Raw genomic sequence first — 20,375 nt, 5'->3', positions numbered from 1 at the left:
AATATCCCAGAATGCAAAAGCTGAACTAGAAGAGCTCCTCATGCACGGATCGGTGAACGTTTAAGGCTATGCGATAGAAACTTAAAAAATAAAAACAAGCATTGGAAATGCAATAGGTCTCGCATTAGGAAAGTTTGAGCGATTGGTATTGTAAATGACACTTTTTTTTATTTATGTGTTGGTTTTGAAAATAGCAAAATTAATAGCTTGGTCAGTTACAATGTCAATAGTTTCAACTTTCGCAAATGTGACACCTATTGCATTTGTAATGCAATGTGTGTTGTATTTATGTGACTTAGATGTATTGATATTACAAATAACAATGGCTTTTAATTTTGTAAATAATTAATACTTAAATAAAAGTTATTGGAATTTATAATGGCAATACCTTAAACGTTTGTAAATAACTTTTGTGAAGATTATGTTCAGTGTATTTTATTGTGATGAAAATCCAAGAACATTGCATTTGCACCTACACACACACACACACACACACACACACACACACACACACACAAACACACATATAGATGTGGTGGTGGTGGATCTGGGGGATATGGTGGTGGTGGATGTGGTGGTGGATGCAGTGGTGGATGTGGTGGTGGTTGTGGTGTTGGTGGATGCGGTGGTGGTGGATGCAGTGGTGGTGGAAGTGGTTGTGGATGTGTTGGATGTGGTGGTGGATGTGTTGGATGTGGTGGTGGATGTGGTGGTGGATGTGGTGGTGGATGTGGTGTTGGTGGATGTGGTGGTGGTGGATGCCTTGGTGGATGTGGTGGATGTGGTGGTGGTGGATGTGGTGGTGGTGGAAGTGGTGGTGGATGTGTTGGATGTGGTGGTGGATGTGGTGGTGGTGGTGAAAGTGGTGGTGGATGTGGTGGTGGTGGTGGATGTGGTGGTGGTGGATGCGGTGGATGTGGCGGTGGATGTCATGGTGGATGAGGAGGTGATGCTGGATGTGGTGGTGGATATGGTGATGTATGTGGTGGTGATAGTGGATGTGGTGGTGGATGTGGTGGTGGATGCGGTGGATGTGGTGGTGGTGGATGCGGTAGTGATGGTGGATGCAGTGGTGGTGGATGGGGTGGTGTGGTGGTGGATGGGGTAATAGATGTAGTGGTGGATGTGGTGGTGGTGGGTGTGGTTAAAGAGTTGGTGGATGTGGTGGTGGTGGATGCAGTGGTGGTGGATGCAGTGGTGGATGTAGTGATGGTGGAAGTGGTGATGTACGTGTTAGATGTGGTGGTGGTGGATGTGTTGAAAGTGGTGGTGGATGTGGCGGTGGATGTGGTGGTGGATGTGGCGGTGGATGTCATGGTGGATATGGAGGTGATGGTGGATGTAGTGGTGGATGTGGTGGTGGATGTGGTGGTGGTGGATGCAGTGGATGTGGTGGTAGTGGTGGTGGATGCGGTGGTGGTGGTGGATGCAGTGGTGGTGGTGGATGGGGTGTTGGTGGTGGTGGATGCAGTGGTGGTGGTGGATGGGGTGGTGGATGTAGTGGTGGTGGGTGTGGTGGATGTGGTGGATGTGGTGGTGCTGGGTGTGGTGAAAGTGGTGGTGGATGTGGTGGTGGATGTGGTGGTGTATGTGGTGGTGGTGGATGCGGTGGTGGATGTGGTGTTGGTGGAAGCGGTGGCGGTGGTGGATGTGGTGGTGGTGGATGCGGTGGTGGATGCGGTGATTGTGGATGCGGTGGTGGTGGAAGTGGTGGTGGATGTGTTGGATGTGGTGGTGGATGTGGTGGTGGTGGATGCGGGGGTGGTGGAAGTGTTGGATGTGGTGGTGGATGTGGTGGTGGTGGTGGATGTGGTGTGGTGGATGCGGTGGATGTGGTGAATGTGGATGTGGTGGATGTGGTGGTGGTGGATGCGGTGTATGTGGATGTGGTGGTGGATGTGGAGGTGGATGTGGAGGTGGATGTTATGGTGGATGTGGAGGTGGTGGTGATGGTGGATGTGGTGGTGGTGGTGGATGCGGTGGATGTGGTGGTGGTGGATGTGGTGGTGGTGGATGTGGTGGTGGTGGATGCGGTGGTGGTGGATGCGGTGGTGGTGGATGCAGTGGATGTGGTGGTGGATGTGGCGGTGGATGTCATGGTAGATGTGCAGGTGATGGTGGATGTGGTGGTGGATGTGGTGGTGATGGTGGATGCAGTGGTGGTGGATGGGGTGGTGGTGGTGGATGTAGTGGTGGTGGGTGTGGTTAAAGTGTTGGTGGATGTGGTGGTGGATGTGGGTGTGTGTGGTGGTGTATGTGGTGGTGGTGGTGGATGTGGTGTTGGTGGATGCGGTGGTGGTGGTGGATGCGGTGGTGGTGGATGCGGTGGTGGATGTGGTGGTGGTGGAAGTGGTGGTGGACGTGTTAGATGTGGTGGTGGATGTGGATGTGGCGGTGGATGTCATGGTGGATGTGGAGGTGATGGTGGATGTGGTGGTGGATGTGGTGGTGGGGGTGGCGGTGGTGGATGCAGTGGATGTGGTGGATGCGGTGGTGGATGCGGGGGTGGTGGAAGTGTTGGATGTGGTGGTGGATGTGGTGGTGGTGGGTGTGGTTAAAGTGTTGGTGGATGTGGTGGTGTATGTGGTGGTGGTGGATGCGGTGGTGGATGTGGTCGTGGATGTGGTGTTGGTGGATGCGGTGGTGGTGGTGGATGTAGTGGTGGTGGATGCAGTGGTGGATGTGGTGGTGGTGGTGGTGGAAGTGGTGGTGGATGTGGTGGTGGTGGATGTGGTGAAAGTGGTGGTGGATGTGGTGGTGGATGTGGTGGTGGTGGATGCGGTGGATGTGGATGTGGTGGATGTCATGGTGGATGTGGAGGTGATGGTGGATGTGGTGGTGGGGTGGTGGTGGATGCAGTGGATGTGGTGGTGGTGGATGCGGTGGTGGTGGTGGTGGATGCGGTGGTGGTGGTGGATGCAGTGGTGGTGGGTGTGGTGTATGTGGTGGTGGATGAGGTGTTGGATGTGGTTGTGGTGGATGCGGTGGTGGATGTGTTGGATGTGGTGGTGGATGTGGTGGTGGTGGGTGTGGTGGTGGATGTGGTGGTGGTGGATGCGGTGTATGTGGATGTGGTGGATGTGGTGGTGGATGTGGCGGTGGATGTCGAGGTGATGGTGGATGTGGTGGTGATGGTAGATGTGGTGGTGGATGCGGTGGATGTGGTGGTGGTGGATGCGGTGGTGATGGTGGATGCAGTGGTGGTGAATGGGGTGGTGGTGGTGGATGGGGTGGTGGATGTAGTGGTGGTGGGTGTGGTTGATGTAGTGGTGGTGGTTGTGGTTAAAGTGTTGGTGGATGTGGTGGTGGATGTGCTGGTGTATATGGTGGTGTATGTGGTGGTGGTGGGTGCGGTGGTGGATGTGGTGGTGGTGGTGGATGTGGTGTTGGTGGATGCGGTGGTGGTGGTGTATGTGGTGGTGGATGTGGTGGTGTATGTGGTGGTGGTGGATGCGGTGGTGGATGCGGTGGTGGATGTGGTGGTGGATGTGGTGTTGGTGGATGCGGTGGTGGATGTGGTGGTGGATGCGGTGGATGTGGTGGTGGATGTGGCGGTGGATGTGGTGGTGGATGTGGTGGTGGATGTGGTGGTGGATGTGGTGGTGATGGTTCTCTGCGGACCTCAAACAACTTAAATTAGAGGTCAGGCAAAAAGAGAGAATCTGGCGCAGAAATTATCTTCCACAAGATAAAGAGGTCTATTGCCTTAGTCGTCGGCTCTACCAAAAAACCATTCTTAAGAGGAAGACTGATTATTTTTCAGGCATAATTCTGCACTCTCACAATCAAACTAAAGACATCTTTAGAATAGTGAACGACCTCTGCAACGACGAGCGTACGTCACTACCTATCGCACATTCCCAAACTTTATGTGATGACTTGAACAACTACTTCATTAATAAAATCATCACAATCAAACAAAGTATACCACTACACCCTGCCAGCAACACCATTGAGGATGGTTACAAGAATCCAGAGACTTTAGACCACATCCCTCCAATTGACCCCAAACAACTGTCGGAACTCCTTCAACGGATCAAATCTGGGTCACCCAATGACATTTGCCCCCCTTCCATCTTTAGAGAACTAGGCTTATTTCTTCCACATGCACTCCTACCTATTCTCAATGAATCCCTCAGACAAGGCAGAGTCCCCACAGATTTTAAAAAAGCCCTCCTTATACCGTTAGTAAAAAAACAAGGGAAGGATCCCTCGGATCTTACAAACTATCGACCCATCTCCCTGTTGCCCTACCTCTCAAAGGTATTGGAGGCCCATGTCTCTAAGAGTGTCTCTAATTTCATCGAGACCACCAACTATTTGGAGCCTAATCAAGCGGGGTTCCGCCCAGGTCACTCAACAGAGGCGGTGATCCTGGCGCTCCACGACAACCTTAGAGCCAACGCGGACGCCGACATACACCAAGCTTTGGTGTTGCTTGACCTCTCGGCTGCGTTCGACACGGTTGACTATGACATCTTGCTCAACCGTGTCGAACAGGCTGGCCTGAGAGGATCAGCGTTGAGCTGGATTACTTCCTTTATTGAGGGCCGGACTCAGGCAATTCAACTTGGCAGCTTTACAGGCACTAGGCACACATCCACCTGTGGAGTCCCGCAGGGGTCGTCATTATCCCCCTTATTATTTAATCTTTACCTCCGCCCTCTTCTTCACTCCCTTAAGAAATTTAAAGTCACGGTGTTCAATTATGCGGATGATTTACAGCTATTATTCCAACTGAACATCCCTGATGCCGTGTCCGAATTTCAGAACACCATGAGACACATCCAATGCTGGATGAACAAAAACCATCTAAAACTTAACCCGGGCAAAACAGAACTACTTTTGCCCGGGAACAGTTTATCCAGCTGGAGTGTCAACTACTGGCCAGCAGACCTGGGCACTCCTCCTGTAAGGTCTACTGCTGTAAAGAGCCTAGGGATCACGCTCCATACGGACCTGTCCTTAAAAACCCAGGTGGGTGCCGTGGTTTCCGCAAGCTTTTTCCAAATGAGGAAAATAAAAAAAATTGCTCACTTACTCACCCAGTCTGCCTTAATCCAGGTCACTATCGCCCTGGTCATGTCCCGCTTGGACTATTCCAATAGCATCTACCTGGGACTCCCAGTGGGCCTATCAAAGAGACTTCAACTAGTCCAGAACCAGGCGGCTAGACTCATCCTACAACAGCCAAAATGGTCTTCTATCAAACCAGGACTAGAAAAGCTACACTGGCTTCCGATTTCCCAACGCATTGCCTTTAAAGCTGGCTGTATCACCTTCAAGGCCACACAAGATAAAGGCCCTGCCTTTATTCGCAGCCTGGTTTCTAAATATATTCCCACTAGAAGCCTGCGCTCCGCTCAAAAATCCTTATTGGAGGTGCCTCGCTTTAAAAGGAAGCGACAGGGCGGCTGCTGCTTTCGCCATCTAGCAGCTTCATTTTGGAACTCCATCCCCTTACCGATTAGGCAGAGTAAGGATTTGCTCACCTTCCGCAAGGGACTAAAAACCTGGTTGTTCTCTCAAGCCTACCATTAACCTCTGTCTGCTTAGTGTTATGTTGTTCGGACTCTTCATACTTCCTATAGCGCCATGAAGCCCACGGGCGTACGAGCGCTTTACAAATTGATTTTAACATAACATAACATAACATGTGGTGGTGGATGCGGTGGATGTGGTGGTGGTGGATGCGGTGGTGGTGGTGGATGCAGTGATGGTGGATGGGGTGGTGGTGGATGGGGTGGTGGATGTAGTGGTGGTGGGTGTGGTGGATGTGGTGGTGGTTGGTGTGGTGGATGTGGTGGTGGTGGGTGTGGTTAAAGTGTTGGTGGATGTGGTGGTGGATGTGGTGGTGGTGGATGTGGTGTTGGTGGTGGATGCGGTGGTGGATGTAGTGGTGGTGGAAGTGGTGGTGGACATGTTAGATGTGGTGAAAGTGGTGGTGGATGTGGTGGTGGTGGATGTGGTGGTGGATGTGGAGGTGATGGTGGATGTGGTGGTGGGTGTGGTGGTGGTGGATGCAGTGGATGTGGTGGTGGATGCGGTGGTGGTGGTGGATGCAGTGGTGGTGGTGGATGGGGTGTTGGTGATGGTGGATGCAGTGGTGGTGGGTGTGGTGGATGTGGTGGTGCTGGGTGTTGTGAAAGTGGTGGTGGTTGTGGTGGTGGATGTGGTGGTGTATGTGGTGGTGGTGGATGCGGTGGTGGATGTGGTGGTGGATGTGGTGTTGGTGGATGCGGTGGTGGTGGTGGATGTGGTGGTGGTGGATGCGGTGGTGGATGCGGTGGTGGTGGTGGTGGAAGTGGTGGTGGATGTGTTGGATGTGGTGGTGGATGTGGTGGTGGGTGTGGATGTGGTGGTGGATGTGGTGGTGGTGGATGTGGTGTTGGACTACATTGAACCCGCATGCATCAAGTGCGGATTATACAAGATAAAATAATGATTTATTTTGCGCTGACTCGCAACCTTAACCAGCCATGATCATTTAGAAATAAATAAGACTATCCACTTAGCTGTGTGAATACAGCACATTCTACAGCCGATAATAAAAAGTCACCAACACAACTAAATAAAGAGCATGAAAAGACAAATAAGAAAGCTGGTGAAAAAGAAATCACATTGCCCAAAAAATAGTGCTTCTGCAAACTGCATATATTGTGCAAAAAGAAACGGAGCATTACTGACAAAGACCAATAACTTACTTAACAATTCTTTTAAGCTAAAGAAATCCATTGCAGCGCACGTTCAGTGACTAAAAATTGAAATCAAAGCAACCACATTCATCCATCAAAAGAACAGCTCAAGAAGGCTGTATGGTAGGCATCGTAAATAAAAATACACGGCCGGCCGGCCGTGAAACTGAAAGCACGGCCGGTCGGCCGTGAAAGCCTTTGATCTGGCAGGGGGTGGAGCGGCACCAAGCTGGGCAACAGATGGCTGGCGATTTGATGCTGTGCACGCGCATTTTAGGTCAATGCGCTTGCGCATTGACCTAAAAGCGCACGGGCACAGCACCAAATCGCCAGTTAGTTAAAGTTTGTTTAAAGCCCTATAGTCTCGCTTCTCGCATTGATAGGTCACGAGACCTAAAAAACGGCTCTGCATTTGATCACTGTTCTTATCATTGGAGCTGGGAACTTGATTATGAACACTTGCATAGTAGAACATCGAGGTTCAGAAAATAAAACTTTTTTACCCAGAAATTGGAATTCCCCCATCCTACATAGGGATGTGCATGAGTACCAGTGAGCATATTTATGTCATTGGAGACACACTTATTGACATGGAGAATGGATGCCTTGTACGTGGGGCACTATTGGTGTCTTTGTCATGTGAAGCGCTCCAATACCTTCGGGTCGAGTTCGCGATATATTAAAACTGCAAAAAGAAAAAAATAGCAAGGCAGGTGCCAAGGCCGCAGATCAGCCTCTGGTTATCTATCAGTTCTAAAGGGCTCACCCCAAATCCCCCTGAAATGCTTGTCTCTGCGAGACTAGCACGAGGCAAGCTGCGCAGCCGTCAGGTCCTTGTGCTGTGCTGTTTACAGTGTGGCCTATCCAATACCCTTCTGAACTGGTAACAGGCGCAGGCCCAGCGTAGAAACAACAGCGCATGCCGGGATTTGCAGTCTCAATGGTAAACAACCCTTTGGTTCCAGCCCAAGTGCTGGCGTAAGCGGCCTACACCGCCCATGATGCTCTGGGGTTAGAAGTCCCGGATGTTCCCAGGCGCCGGAAGAGAAGACTGTCTCTTTCCCAGCCATCTTGTGGCACTCAGACAGCGAGCGCTCGCTCCAGGCCCCGCCGCATCGGAGGAGTATCGCCGCTAAAAGGGGCCATCATGCCCGGACATCTACAGGAAGGCTTCGGCTGCGTCGTAACCAACCGGTTCGACCAGCTTTTCGACGACGAGTCGGACCCGTTTGAGGTGCTCAAGGCCGCGCAGAGTAAGAAGGAGAGTGGCGGTGGTCCCGGTGGTCCGGGGTCGGGCAAGACCGCGGCTCAGGCTGCCAAGCAGCTCAGGAAGGAGTCACAGAAAGACCGCAAGGTTCCTCTGCCTGACAAGAAGGAGGAGGCACCGCTGCAGCCCCCCGTCACGCTCAAGAAGGAGGGTGAGTGCAGTTGGGAGGGGGCGGGTCGGCTGGTGTACCTAGCGCGTCCCTACCGTGTTCCGATAAAGAACTACGCAACTGTCCGTAGAGGTGCTGTGCATTTATGGTTGTGCTATTATGTCTCTGAAACGGTCACTGCATCTTCTTCCAGTGCCCGTTGCTCATGTTGCTTCCTCCGTTGAGACTGAACCTTTTTATTGTTGCTCCGTTCAGACACCTCGTCTCCGGTAAAGCTGTTTCTGCGGCTTTACCGCGGCTTGGCTTGCAGGCCTTACCCTCGTGGTGAGGCGGAGGGGGCTGGGCTGTCACAACACTGGCAGCGCCGCCTCCCTCCAGGCGGGAGAATGACATGGCCCCAAATAGGAGCCCGCCCTGCGCCGCTGGTTGCCAACCGGGGAAAGGGCCCCCGCGCCTAGTGCATCGCAAGAGAAAGCTGCTGCTCTCACCGTCCTTGACACGGAGAGCCTTGGGTACGTCTTTGGCGGGAGTGTGGGGGCCCGCCCATTGTTGAATGCCTCCTTTTGAAACCGGTCTGATGTGAATAGTAGCTTCCGAGATGCAGGGCGTCTGTTTTGTTTATTTTCTAGCCACCATGATATGTGATTAACTACTGATTACATTATGGGGAAAAATGACAGCTCTCTTGTAGGACATTATATTGTGAATGTTATAAGATAAAGCTGGAGCCCTCGAGTTGAGTTATTCTTTACCAACCATAGTTTATAGCCGGTGTCTAAACACGTGTGTCTTGGAGTCAGTTACAAGCCTGCTAGTGGACATCTGTACTTCTTGCCCCATTTCGTTCTAATGCTAAATAATTATCATTCCTCAAACTTTGTGTGGCTGTACGTTTGAACTAGTGTAATACTAGTATTCCCACCGTGCAAAGGATGTTGGCACAGCTGTTATTAAACCAAAGGGGAAGTTTTCTCCAATGTTTGCATCTGTTATAGGATGGACTTGAAAATGTTGCATCTGTTCTACTTAACGCGTACCAAAACACTGCAATTTTCCAACCATATTTGTTTGCGCTCTTGTCCGATCCAATCAACACTCTTCATACGAGATACTTTACTCTCCAGGACCTTGCCGAATCTTGTCTGTCATAAAATATTTTTTATTAGTCAGAGGCCCAATCCCACAGTAAGTAACTTTGTTTCTGCTGTGTATACATTCTATTTTTGTGTAACGGGTCATGAATTTAAAGCGTAGATAGGTGTACCTTGCAAATCGAATTTTTCATAAGGTTTTTTTTTTTCACCCCTGAATGTATGCTACCAGCATGAACGCATTTGCAATAAATTAAGTTTTTTTTAAAGGCAACTCGAGCAATTTGTTAACTTTAATGTATTGCTTTTATACTGTATAGCAAATAAGTAATAACTGGCAGTCAAAAACGGGAGTTAAAAAAAAAAAGAATTTATCACCAAAGCACACAAGTTCAGTTTCTAAAGGGCCCCGCGTGCTAGCTGCCATTGTCTTCAGTCTTTCATTGGGGCGAATGCGTTAACGAATGAATAAAGCGGCATTTTTATATTTCACTGGTCTAGTTAATGGTTTCACTTTACATGTACATGCTGTGTGGCATATCTGCACTATTTAAGCTCGGCTTACACTCTTCTCCCATTATCAGCGAAATGCAGTGTTCAGGGGTGCCTGTCATATTGTATTGACGAGTTGAATGGGAGTAACTTGCTGAAGGCGTGCAAAATACATGCTGACTTGACTGCATTTATTTTACCATACCGATAGATTGGACAATGCTTAGCGTCACGTGTGTAATTTAAGCTTACTCGTTTTATTTCCAGGAAGGCCAGTGATGTCTTTACTTAAACTGCCAAATTCAACATTTTACTTAGCAGTGCACTTTTTTTCTTCACATTTGCCGACATCGTCGAAGAATTTAGGTGTGTAATTTAGCGAGGAACCTATTTTCAGCGTCCTATCCCGTTTGTTGTATCACTCATAATACCCACGCCGAATTTTCATGTATAGTCATTGGACCTCTTATGGCGACACTGCCTTCACTTGTGCCTTAATATATATTTTGACATTAGTGGTATTATCGAACTAAAACACGAGTTTCTAACTTTCACTAACACACAGGAACTACACGGAGAATCCATCAGACTGTTGTACAACTTGCTGAGAAAAGCAGAAATGGATATTTCATTTTATAGTGGTACGCCACATGCCTTGAATTTTTTCTAATTGTAGCAGTAACAGGTGTGAGCGCTACTGCATGACAGCTGCGAGGGTCACAGTTTGCTTAGTAAGAGTTTTTTTTAAAGTAGCATTTCCTCACTATTCCGCCAAATCTTTTAGTATCGTGCAAACTCAGCTACACCACTTACTTTTATTTTTGATCCCAGCTATTTTGTTGCTCTCAGGCAAATCACTGGTCTTCCTGGGGAATGTGGGCTTCCGGGTTTAGGCAATCATCTTTTTTCAAAACGTCTTTGGAGCTTTTCATGATGTTCCTTTTCGTACGATTACCCCAATAATCTTTGGCAAGTTATACATCCAGGCAGGCAGCGTGCCCTTCTGTATGAAGTTTACAAAGAGCTTCGTATTAAATGCGCTCCTCGTCCAGTAAGCACATAGCTCTTCTTTTAGACCAGATGTCTGTGTATTATTAAAACAAAATTAGGATAACCGTCAAGATGTCAGTTGATCAAGAATGGACTAAAAAAAATTAATGCAGATGACAAAATCCAATAAGATACATTCACTCTGCCACACCATGATTAAAATATACAGTGGGGAAATAAATAGTTTGATTTTGCTGTCTGTGCAACCTGGGTACCACGTGTTGGAATCCAGTCGTGGTTTGCTCGGCCCTTAGTGCTTTAAAGGTCTGTATAATGAATATTACTGAGCTGAGCAATAGTGACTCCTGCTTGTGCATGGCAGCCAACAAACTGATATGCAGAACGCCCTGCTATTTTGTTAAACAAATAATTTTGCGCATTTTCGTGAATTAGTTTTTTTATCTCTAGAATTTTCACTGCTAATAAAAAAAGCATATTTATTTCTCGCTGGTAACTACTATGACGATGTAATTTCATTAAGAATTACTCTGTGTTTAGCAGTGGTTTTATATTTGAATCAATATAACATTTTTTTTTTTACTTCCATGGTGTAAGTGATACTGTCATTTTACTTTTCTTTAAACAACCTTGGAAACGAGTTAATGTCCTACATAGGTTACTAATCATTGTTTAATAAACACATCTTACTTGTACAAGGAGTTAGATGGCCAAACAAAATAGTACATATCAATACAGTAGAGGTTACTTTGTCCACTAACAAGGCCACCCATAAGCAACTATTCTCCTATTGAGAATGGACACAGGCATTTTGTGGAGCATTTCACTTTTAAAGTTTCTCATTAAAACTAATGGCAACTTTTAACTTCTCAAGAACAGTGTCAGTCAATCAGTCAAAATACTTTATTTCGATAAATCAATATCATAAAAAGACAATAGCACTATACAATACACTATACAATATTCACATGATCTAAAATACATAATTGATACAAGATAAAATCATGATTAATTTACAGTCAAGATGTTCACAAAAAGATATAAAAATATTTTCCTTTAAAAATACATTTAAAATACAGTAAAAAGAGGTCAGTTAGGTAGGACTAAATTATCTCATACATTTTGCATTTACACATATCAATTTCATACAGTAAACATTCCCTATAGTATAAACAATATTTGATTTCATCCACTATAAAACCGAGTTATTGGTCATCTTCTTGATCCTGACAGCCCCCACTAGGAAATTTGCAACATAAAACATAATCCTGGGGGTCTGCAATAGCTGTAAATACAGGAGTGCTGGCTTTACCTGAATAAACCCTGCCTCCTTTAAAATAGGGATAAAATATTTCGTCCTTACTGCCGCGTAGTGACCACAGAACATCAGAAAGTGCATTGTATTCTGGGTGGAAAAATTGTCACAAGAACACAGCATTGCATTATCAGGGGTACTCCAGGTTGGAAAATTACCAAGGTTCAGGTGAATCAAGTTAAACTAAAAATTGGGTTAAAAGAAATCGGTGATAGGCTTGATTCACAGTAGTTAAGTACAATTCAGGGCCTACTTGGGTGCTCCTAATAATGCTAGCCCTCACTGTTGATTTCTGTAATTCCATTTGTTCCCTCTCCATGCTTGGCAATTCTCCCATCATACCCTTGATCAAGGCGATGTCCTTTGTTATGGACGCCGGGGGGAAAAAAAGAGCTCTGGTCTCCCTAGCTTAACAAGACTGTCTGATGTAAGCTAGCCAAAGGATTTTATTTGCTCTATCTAGCTGCAAACAGTCTTTTAGAATGATGTGGTTAAGGGGGGTTTCCTGGTTCAACCAGATCTTCAACCAAGCTAGGACAGGTGCCATTTTAATCATATCTGAAATATATCCTACTACTAATTCAGTGTGGATTATGTAAGATGGAGTGGACTGTGGCACAGAGAGGACAGCTCTTAAAAATGTATTCTCTGTAGTCTGTATACTGTCCAGAGAACAGTATCCCCAAATTACACTACCATATGTGGCCACCGCAAGGCATTTTGCTTTATAGATTTTCAATAAAGTTGCTATTGGCCTTGCCCCTAATTTTTTCGAAAAGCCCTGAAGTGCAGAGGATGATCTAGCAAGGGAAATATTTATGTTTTTTAACTGTGGACCCCAATTGCCTCTCTCATCAAAGGTTATCCCCAGATATGGAAAAGTGGCTACTCTACATAGCTCTTGTTTGCCACATGTGAATGTTTTTAGATTCCTATTCTTATTACTCCTGGCATTATCATGATTTGAGACTTCTTTACATTTATCTTTAGGTCCAGAGAACCCATGACGTCTTCAAAAGCATCTAAGAGGCGTTGTAAACCAACACCAGTCCGTGAAAGCAAGACGGCATCATCTGCGTATAGAAGAACTGGAATACCAAGTTCTCCTATACCCAGGATGTCAAGGGAAGCCTCTTTTAACGCTGGTTCCAGTGCATTTATATAAATGGTAAATAGGAGGGGTGCCAGTATGCACCCCTGCCTAACGCCCCTTTCAGAGTTAAAGTGACTAGTGCATCGACCCTCCGAGGTTACTCTAACCGATGCTATGAGGCCAGTGTGCAAATCCTCTAGGAGATTAACTAGAGCCCTGTCCAGTCCCATGTCGATTAGGATTTGCCACAGTTTTGAGCTATTTACGAGGTCAAAGGCAGACGAGAGGTCCATGAACCCCAGGTACATGGACCCCTCCTTGGCCCTAGTGTGTTTATCCACCAATAAGTGCAAGTTAAGTCCTTGATCTATTGTGCTCCTTTTTGGTCTAAATCCGTACTGAACATTTGATAGGACTCCTTTCTCGTTCAACCAATCATTCAGTTTAGATAAAATAACCCGGCCCAATATTTTCACAGACTAATCAATCAGTGAAACGGGTCTGTAACAGTAGGGGTCTTGCCTGTTACCCTTTTAAAACACCGAAATGATAATAGATTTTTTTCCATGAGGCCGGGATGTTGTAGTGTTTGAGAGCGTTAAAAACGTTACATAAAACTTTAGACCAAAATTTCGGGGCACATTTGAAAACGTCCGCCGGTACCCCATCAGGGCCCGGTGCTTTGTCTTTCAAAGTCAGGTCTGTTGCCCTTTCCACTTCTGCCGCCTCAAAAATGACGGCAGAGACCTCTACGTTAATAGATTCCACTACTGTAGCCTCAAGAATTACAGCAGGGGCCTCTTAGTTACTAATTTCTGAGTATATTTTTCTGAAATGTTGGATCCAACCCTTGTCTGGGAAATTTGCCTCAAGGGGGGTATTCTCATCAGCCGAAAATAATGGCTGATTTATGATTTTCCAGAATAAACCACTATTTTTTAAGGTTTCGGGGTAGAGTAGTTGGGCCCATGCTACATCTTTCAAATCCCTTTTCCTCTCTAAAATAGCTTTTTTTTTATATACACTCTTTGCGCTAGCTATATTTGCACGCTTTCAATGCTTTAAGTAAATCTCCATGCGCTTTAGAAATTTTTTATCAAACCATCTTTTGCCTTGAAGCGGCTTCTGTTTTGATTCTGTCTGTAGACTATGGTTAATTTCTATACAAATGTTATCAAACCCCAATATAACATCTTTGTTTTGTGTTCGATTTGCTAGGCATATTGCCACTTCATCCTCTACCTTAGTCAGAACCTCTTGAAGGAATGTTTCAGGGACTGTTTTTGTCCATTTTAACCTACGCCTCTGATCTTTTACGGCCACGTTTAGTCCCCCCTCTGTGTCACTGTTTTTAATGAAAGTAGATCTGTATGCTTCATTTCCAATAGAGCAGGATTATGATCACTAAAAACTGATACCTCTGTATAATAATCTACCACATCATTGCACAACAAAAAAGAGGACCTAAAAATATAATCTATAATAGTGCCATCATCTTTACAGTGGTTCATAAACTTAGCCGCTGGACCCCAGTGAGTCTACGTCTGTGCAGGGAGTCCGTGAAATAAAATTAGCAGATTAATAAAACCTACATACGTAAAAAGTATAACATTACGTATGATTAGCAGTTTATTGTAATCTATGCCTAAAAATTGAAAACTGAACATTTTTTTAAAGTATTCTGAAAATATGAAGGAATCTTGGGGCTACAAAATACATTTGTTTACTTGTCTTGAGTTTTTGGGAGGACTTGGTGGCGCGCTAGTCTAGCAGAGGGCTATGCTGTACAACCGAACCAGTTTGGTAAGAAAATTAATACGAGGTAGTGTTACTGTTGACTTCGCACCTGGACATTCTAGTTCTAATCCTGTCCACAGAAATTGACCAATAATCGTGATTTTGGACGAATAATTCAAGACCCTGTGCCTTACATTGCAGACATGTGAAATGTTTATGCAGTACTGACCAATTTGTCTCAATCTCCTCCATGCCATCTCTTATCTAGCAGCAAGTGTCTATGTAGACATTTTCATGTTAATTTCTATAATAACTTTGACTCCTCAAACAATATCTTTTTAAAGAGATGTGTGTGGGAGTTTGGCCCGTGTTACTTGTAGATTCGGGGGTGCTTCATCTATCTCGGTTGACTGTGTAACATGTTATCATCTATTTCCTTTGGATTGTTCAGTCTGAGTGAGATGCTGATACATTGCTCCCACACTGCCTATCGGGATGCATTGCATTTTTTGTAGCCAAGTATAATTTGAAGTTTGTCACAGATATGTGCCCTAATTCAGTCGCTCAAACACTTTCCCTGAACACTTTCCCTGGGAGAAGTTGTCATATAGCCATTCATGTTTATTATTTCAGTTCTTACTGGATGTTTTCTTGCACTGCATACTCTGAAATATATAGAGTGATCGTACATTTTTCTTTCGATTCACTTAAATGCGGAGTGGTTGTTGTTCCAATCACACCTGTCTCTTTGGTGGCTTATAAAAACGAATAATTGCAGTGAAAAGGGACTTACCAAAGCCAGCGTTCCAGGTAAACTTGTTTCTAGTGATGGCAGGTTATTAATATTCCCCCTTTTTCAAGGATTTGTCCCGTTCTACCACTTATACAGTGATTTTCCATGATAAATGGGTAGAACGTTTCAGAGGTGTGTGTGTGTATACCTCCCGTATCCTCTCCCAAATCTAAGTCAGATTGTGGATGCAGAGAGCGTTACACAGGTGTTGATTTAGATTTTGAGCTCTCTGAGCTGGTGGCAGCCATAAACAGAAGTCGTAATGGTACTACTCTTGGAAATTATAGGAGTACCAATCAATTTATTTAAGAACAATCTGTCACTGTTGGTTCCACTCATGCACAATGTACAGTAATCTGTGGCCCACCCAAGTCTTGTTCCCTTTAGATCATATCCATTATTTATTCATTCATTCATTAATTATTTCGGTTAAGTAACCATTAAAGAGTACAATACAATATTAAAACATAATCATATATATCCTATGCTGGTATTCCGAAGAGAATCTGTTTAGGACATACATACTTAAACATTTGTATATATAAAAGAGTTAACTAATAAAGAGACCAGGTTTCTAGGTATCCCATTTTTAAAAAGTGATAGACCAACCCTGATTCTGCTGCCCCATTTAGCTCTTGGATTCAATTAAGACTGCAGGTTGAATTATATTGGATCAGCTTGAGTTTGGGCTGAGGAGAACCATATTTTGTCTAATTTCCAGTTTGGCTTTCGAATCGGCTTTAGTATGATCCAACAATCCCTCAAAATGTATAATTTTGTAGCAAAATATACCATTGTCAAGCAGAGATATCTTTATTTAGCTTTTAATGACCTCAATTCAGCTTTTACCAGTAGAACAAAACTTTTGGGACATCATGAATGAATATAGGGTTGATGAGAGCGATTTGGTTTTTCAAGTTTTTTTTGCACTCCAATGTCACTGCTAGTGTTTTTCTTTTGTGTTTTTATAAATGTTATTGTAAACGATTATAGTAACCAAGTAAAATATTTGCATGATGTACTATGTGAAGTGCTTGTAGTAGAAATTCCTCAAGCTGCTATAATATATTCAATGTTGCAATGCAAAGTCACGGTCAGCACCTTTTTTATGGTGTCAATTTTGTCAGAATATGATATGCTACCTGTAAAACAAACTTTTCATATTACAGTAGATTAGTACATTAAAAACGTTCAGCCACAGTAAACACAGTCACCGTTCTGCCCCAGCAGGACATCTTTGTTCACACCGTTTGTATCTCTCTGCCAGTGAGGCATAGAGCTCCTTTGCACATCCAGAGAACACTACAGTAGCACGCAACACAATTTGTCATGCGCATCTGTGTCCTAACCTCCGCTCACAAAATAATTGTGAATTTGTGCATAGCTCTGAGCTGTCTGGTACCCAACAACTCAGGGTACTTGAACCTCACACCATCTAATTTTGAACTCGTACTGGTATAAAACTGTGTAGTCTTCTCCCTTCCTGCAAACTGTTTTACATTTTTTAGGGACAGGTGGATGTACTGTACTTCTATCCTGAGCTTAAACTCAGCTCAGTGGGGCCAGTCTGCTTGGCTCACTTGTCACTATGGCATTGCACATGGCTAAAGCCTACCATTTCATAATGGAAAAGGCTCAATTGTTTTTATATTGCAGTCAACATTTATTAAATTGGGGTGTGTGGTCTCGTTGAGCAGCAAGATGGCCACTCGCTGAGAGGGCTCTGCCAGGTGAGATAATTTGCCATTAATCCTTACGAAAGGAGCGCACTAAGAAGCCCTAACCTGTGGCAGTGGAAGCCAGGTCGCAGTCTGCACCATCTGTGCAGATCAAAACAGAGGTGCTGAGACCGCTCTGCGGCCTCTGGCCTGCTGGCTGGGGATGCGGCTGCACCGGAGGATCCAACCTGCCCAGAACATAGACCTCCTGATTATAACGAGCAGGAGATCAGAAGCGGCCGAAAACGCGCAGCCCAGTTCCTGTGGACCTGAAGCAGATTCAGCGATGCTGCGAGGGAGAGACTGCCGGGTGGACCTGGCCACCACAGCAGGTGCAAAGAGGCAAAGAACCTCCAGGCGCCATCATAACCTTGAAGGCCAGCCTTTGTATTTGGAGTCCGAGGGTCGAGGCGGCTGTTGACATGCATCTGCAGCTCTGGGTGCAGACCTGAGGGAGATCCATAGACCCTCCGAGGCCTTATGGTAAGAGCCGAGATGTGTGATTGAGGAGTGTCAGGGAGGTCCTGGCTGCATCGGCAGGCACGATGTGTCATGCACACCTCAGTGGGCACTATATCCTGGGCAACTGGATTTGAACACATGCCTCCTTGATCCGGAGTGCCCTGCTCGAGGGCAGTGGAGGAGCGGAGCAAGTATACAGCCTGGCTGGAGTGCTGGATATCGGAGGTATGAAGTGAGACCTCCACAGGCAGCGGCTGCCGGATGGTTCAGGTCCCTGTGGATAGTGCTGGGACTGCTTCCAGTCTGCTGACTGAGCTGCGACTGAGACGGGCGATCTGGCCGGACCTACTATGGTAAGAGGAATCTGATGCGCACAGTGAAGGAAATGCATCAGTGGCCCCTAGCCTTGGTGCGGACCTCAGAAAATCAGACTAACCCCTGCTGCCGACGTGGGTGCTTGTAGTTGCAGATCCAGCACCAGCAAATGTGAAGCGAGAGTGTCTGCACCGCACCCTTGTTGATTGGACCCTGAGGTTGGCAGATGTGATCTTCTTGCTCTAGTACGTGCAGCTCTGGCTGTCGAGCAATCCTGAAATACAACAATAAAGTGGCTGACTCGCCAAACCCTGCATGCTGGAATAAACCAACTGCGCACCAGGGACATATGCACTACCCCTGGAGGTTCACCCTAATAAGACACAAGCCACCTCTCCGTATTGGAATTCAGAGGGACCTCCCAGTGCCCTAAAATACCTCACACGTCCTTCCAGCGCCCACATACCCTTCTCCTAATCACTGTCCGTGCTGAGGCCTTAGGTCAGATTGCCCCACAAGACATTACGGCGCTAAAAGCTCACTACCCCAGGCACAGAAGTAAGCGGGGAAAATAACCCAAATCAAGGAAGCAGCTTCTGCAACACCAATTGGGAAGCAAGACACAAAGCAGACTAAACTTTCCTATGAAAATATATATTTGATATGGCTTAAAGATACTGGAGCGGGGTCTGACTCTGAAACCGGAGGGAGGGGGTATCGTCCCAGAAAAAGACTACCTCAGTCCTCTATTGCTAGAAGTCAAATCGTGCCTCAAAACAATAGACTCTAAGCTAGATATACTTACCTCTAGACTAGGCCAGGTACAACAAGTGGACACCTATGAGACTTGCCTGGACCAACTTGGAAACCGAGTCTCCGATGCACATGAATACCATTTTTAGAGTCTAAAAAACATTTGCTACAAATGTAAAAAGTCCTCAGTGTAATAAAAGGCAAAATGAAGATCTTGAAGGCTGCTCACAAACGCACATCCATTGCATTACGGGAATACCAGAAACCACATTTATCCCTAAAATGGAGGCCTACATTGAAAGCCTGCTGCATGAACTTTTTGGCTTGGACACCTCTGCGGTCTTTGTGGTTGAGCGGGCTCATCGCTCACTCTGCCCCAGACTCCCCTTGGACGCAACACCTAGGCCTATTCTAGCCCGCCTGCTCAACTATAGAGACCACAACATAATCTTTCGGCTGTTCAGGGAATGAGGAAGGATAAATCGGGGCAACAACATATCCTTCTTCCCTGGTTTCACACCCACTGTACAGGCAGCCAGCTGGGACTTCATTCCAGTTAAACGCATTCTACAACAGGCGGAGGTACCAAGCTTCAGATAACTTATGATGGACTCACTTCTTCAGAGACGTCAAATTGGCCATCAAATAAGATGAACGCTCTCCTGAACCCATGCGTCGCTCCTCTCTGGGTGTGGGGCTCAGTGACATTGAATTATTCCCCAGCACACCAACACTGTGAAGCGCGAGAAACAACGGATTTCAAGGAGTTGAAGCACAGGCGCCGGGCAGCGCAAATGGGATGTGAATTATCCATGTTTCTAAGTTGGTAACATAGACTCCTAATGTAGGAACTAAGTTTGGTTTAGTTCCTTAGTCCTCTTATACCTCCTCCTACCCGCCTCTAGGCAGGGCAGTTTGCCGGTCACTCAAGGCCATGAGCAACACGGTGATGGGAGGGTCCAAGGGGTTATTTACCAACCTTACACAGCTACAACCCCCCAAACAAGACACTCTACAAAAACGCAAAATAGCTGTAGGTCATAACACATGGGAAATGAAAGCGAACTAAGTACCTGACCAACAATCCAAGTGAAAAGTATATGTGAAATACAATAACTACTGTAAGGCGAGGTATCTTCTGATAGTGGAAAAAATACCCATCAGTTGTCGACCCGTACCGCCCTTGTCGTCATTTGGGATCCTTCACACCGGAGGAAAGAGATGTTACAACCATGACCAAAGTGATTTTTCTATAGGTTGTACAATGTTATTAATCCGGTGTATCCAGGAAGGATATGGACGTGAAAGTGCGTGAAACTAGTGAAGTGAAAATGTGGTGAGACATAAAATAAAATTAGAGAGCAAAGAGGAAAAAATAGTTTTAATAGTTACCTCTCTACTTCCAAGTCAATAAAAAACCAGTGCGAATAGTAGTTTAAACAAATAGCTACTATAAATATGAATAGGTCAACATGTTTCTGCAGTCTAATTGACCCCAGTGTGTGTCTGCTGCATTCTTCAGGACCG

At 45.8% G+C, this 20,375-nt stretch overlaps 1 pseudogene across 1 annotated transcript in view; it reads left to right on the top strand.

The window, feature by feature from the left end:
• Positions 1-7,724: 7,724 nt before the first annotated feature.
• LOC147663020 (SERPINE1 mRNA-binding protein 1 pseudogene) overlaps positions 7,725-20,375 on the top strand; it is a 51,175-nt pseudogene continuing 38,524 nt past the window's right edge. Inside the window, exon 1 of the transcript XR_015305444.1 lies at positions 7,725-8,113. The product of XR_015305444.1 is annotated as an SERPINE1 mRNA-binding protein 1 pseudogene (transcript). The remainder of the gene's footprint in view (positions 8,114-20,375) is intronic.

The sequence above is a fragment of the Lissotriton vulgaris genome, unplaced genomic scaffold, assembly GCF_964263255.1.
Source record: "Lissotriton vulgaris unplaced genomic scaffold, aLisVul1.2 SCAFFOLD_2356, whole genome shotgun sequence".
Lineage (NCBI taxonomy): Eukaryota > Metazoa > Chordata > Amphibia > Caudata > Salamandridae > Lissotriton > Lissotriton vulgaris.
This window is presented reverse-complemented; position numbering and strand designations above follow the sequence as displayed.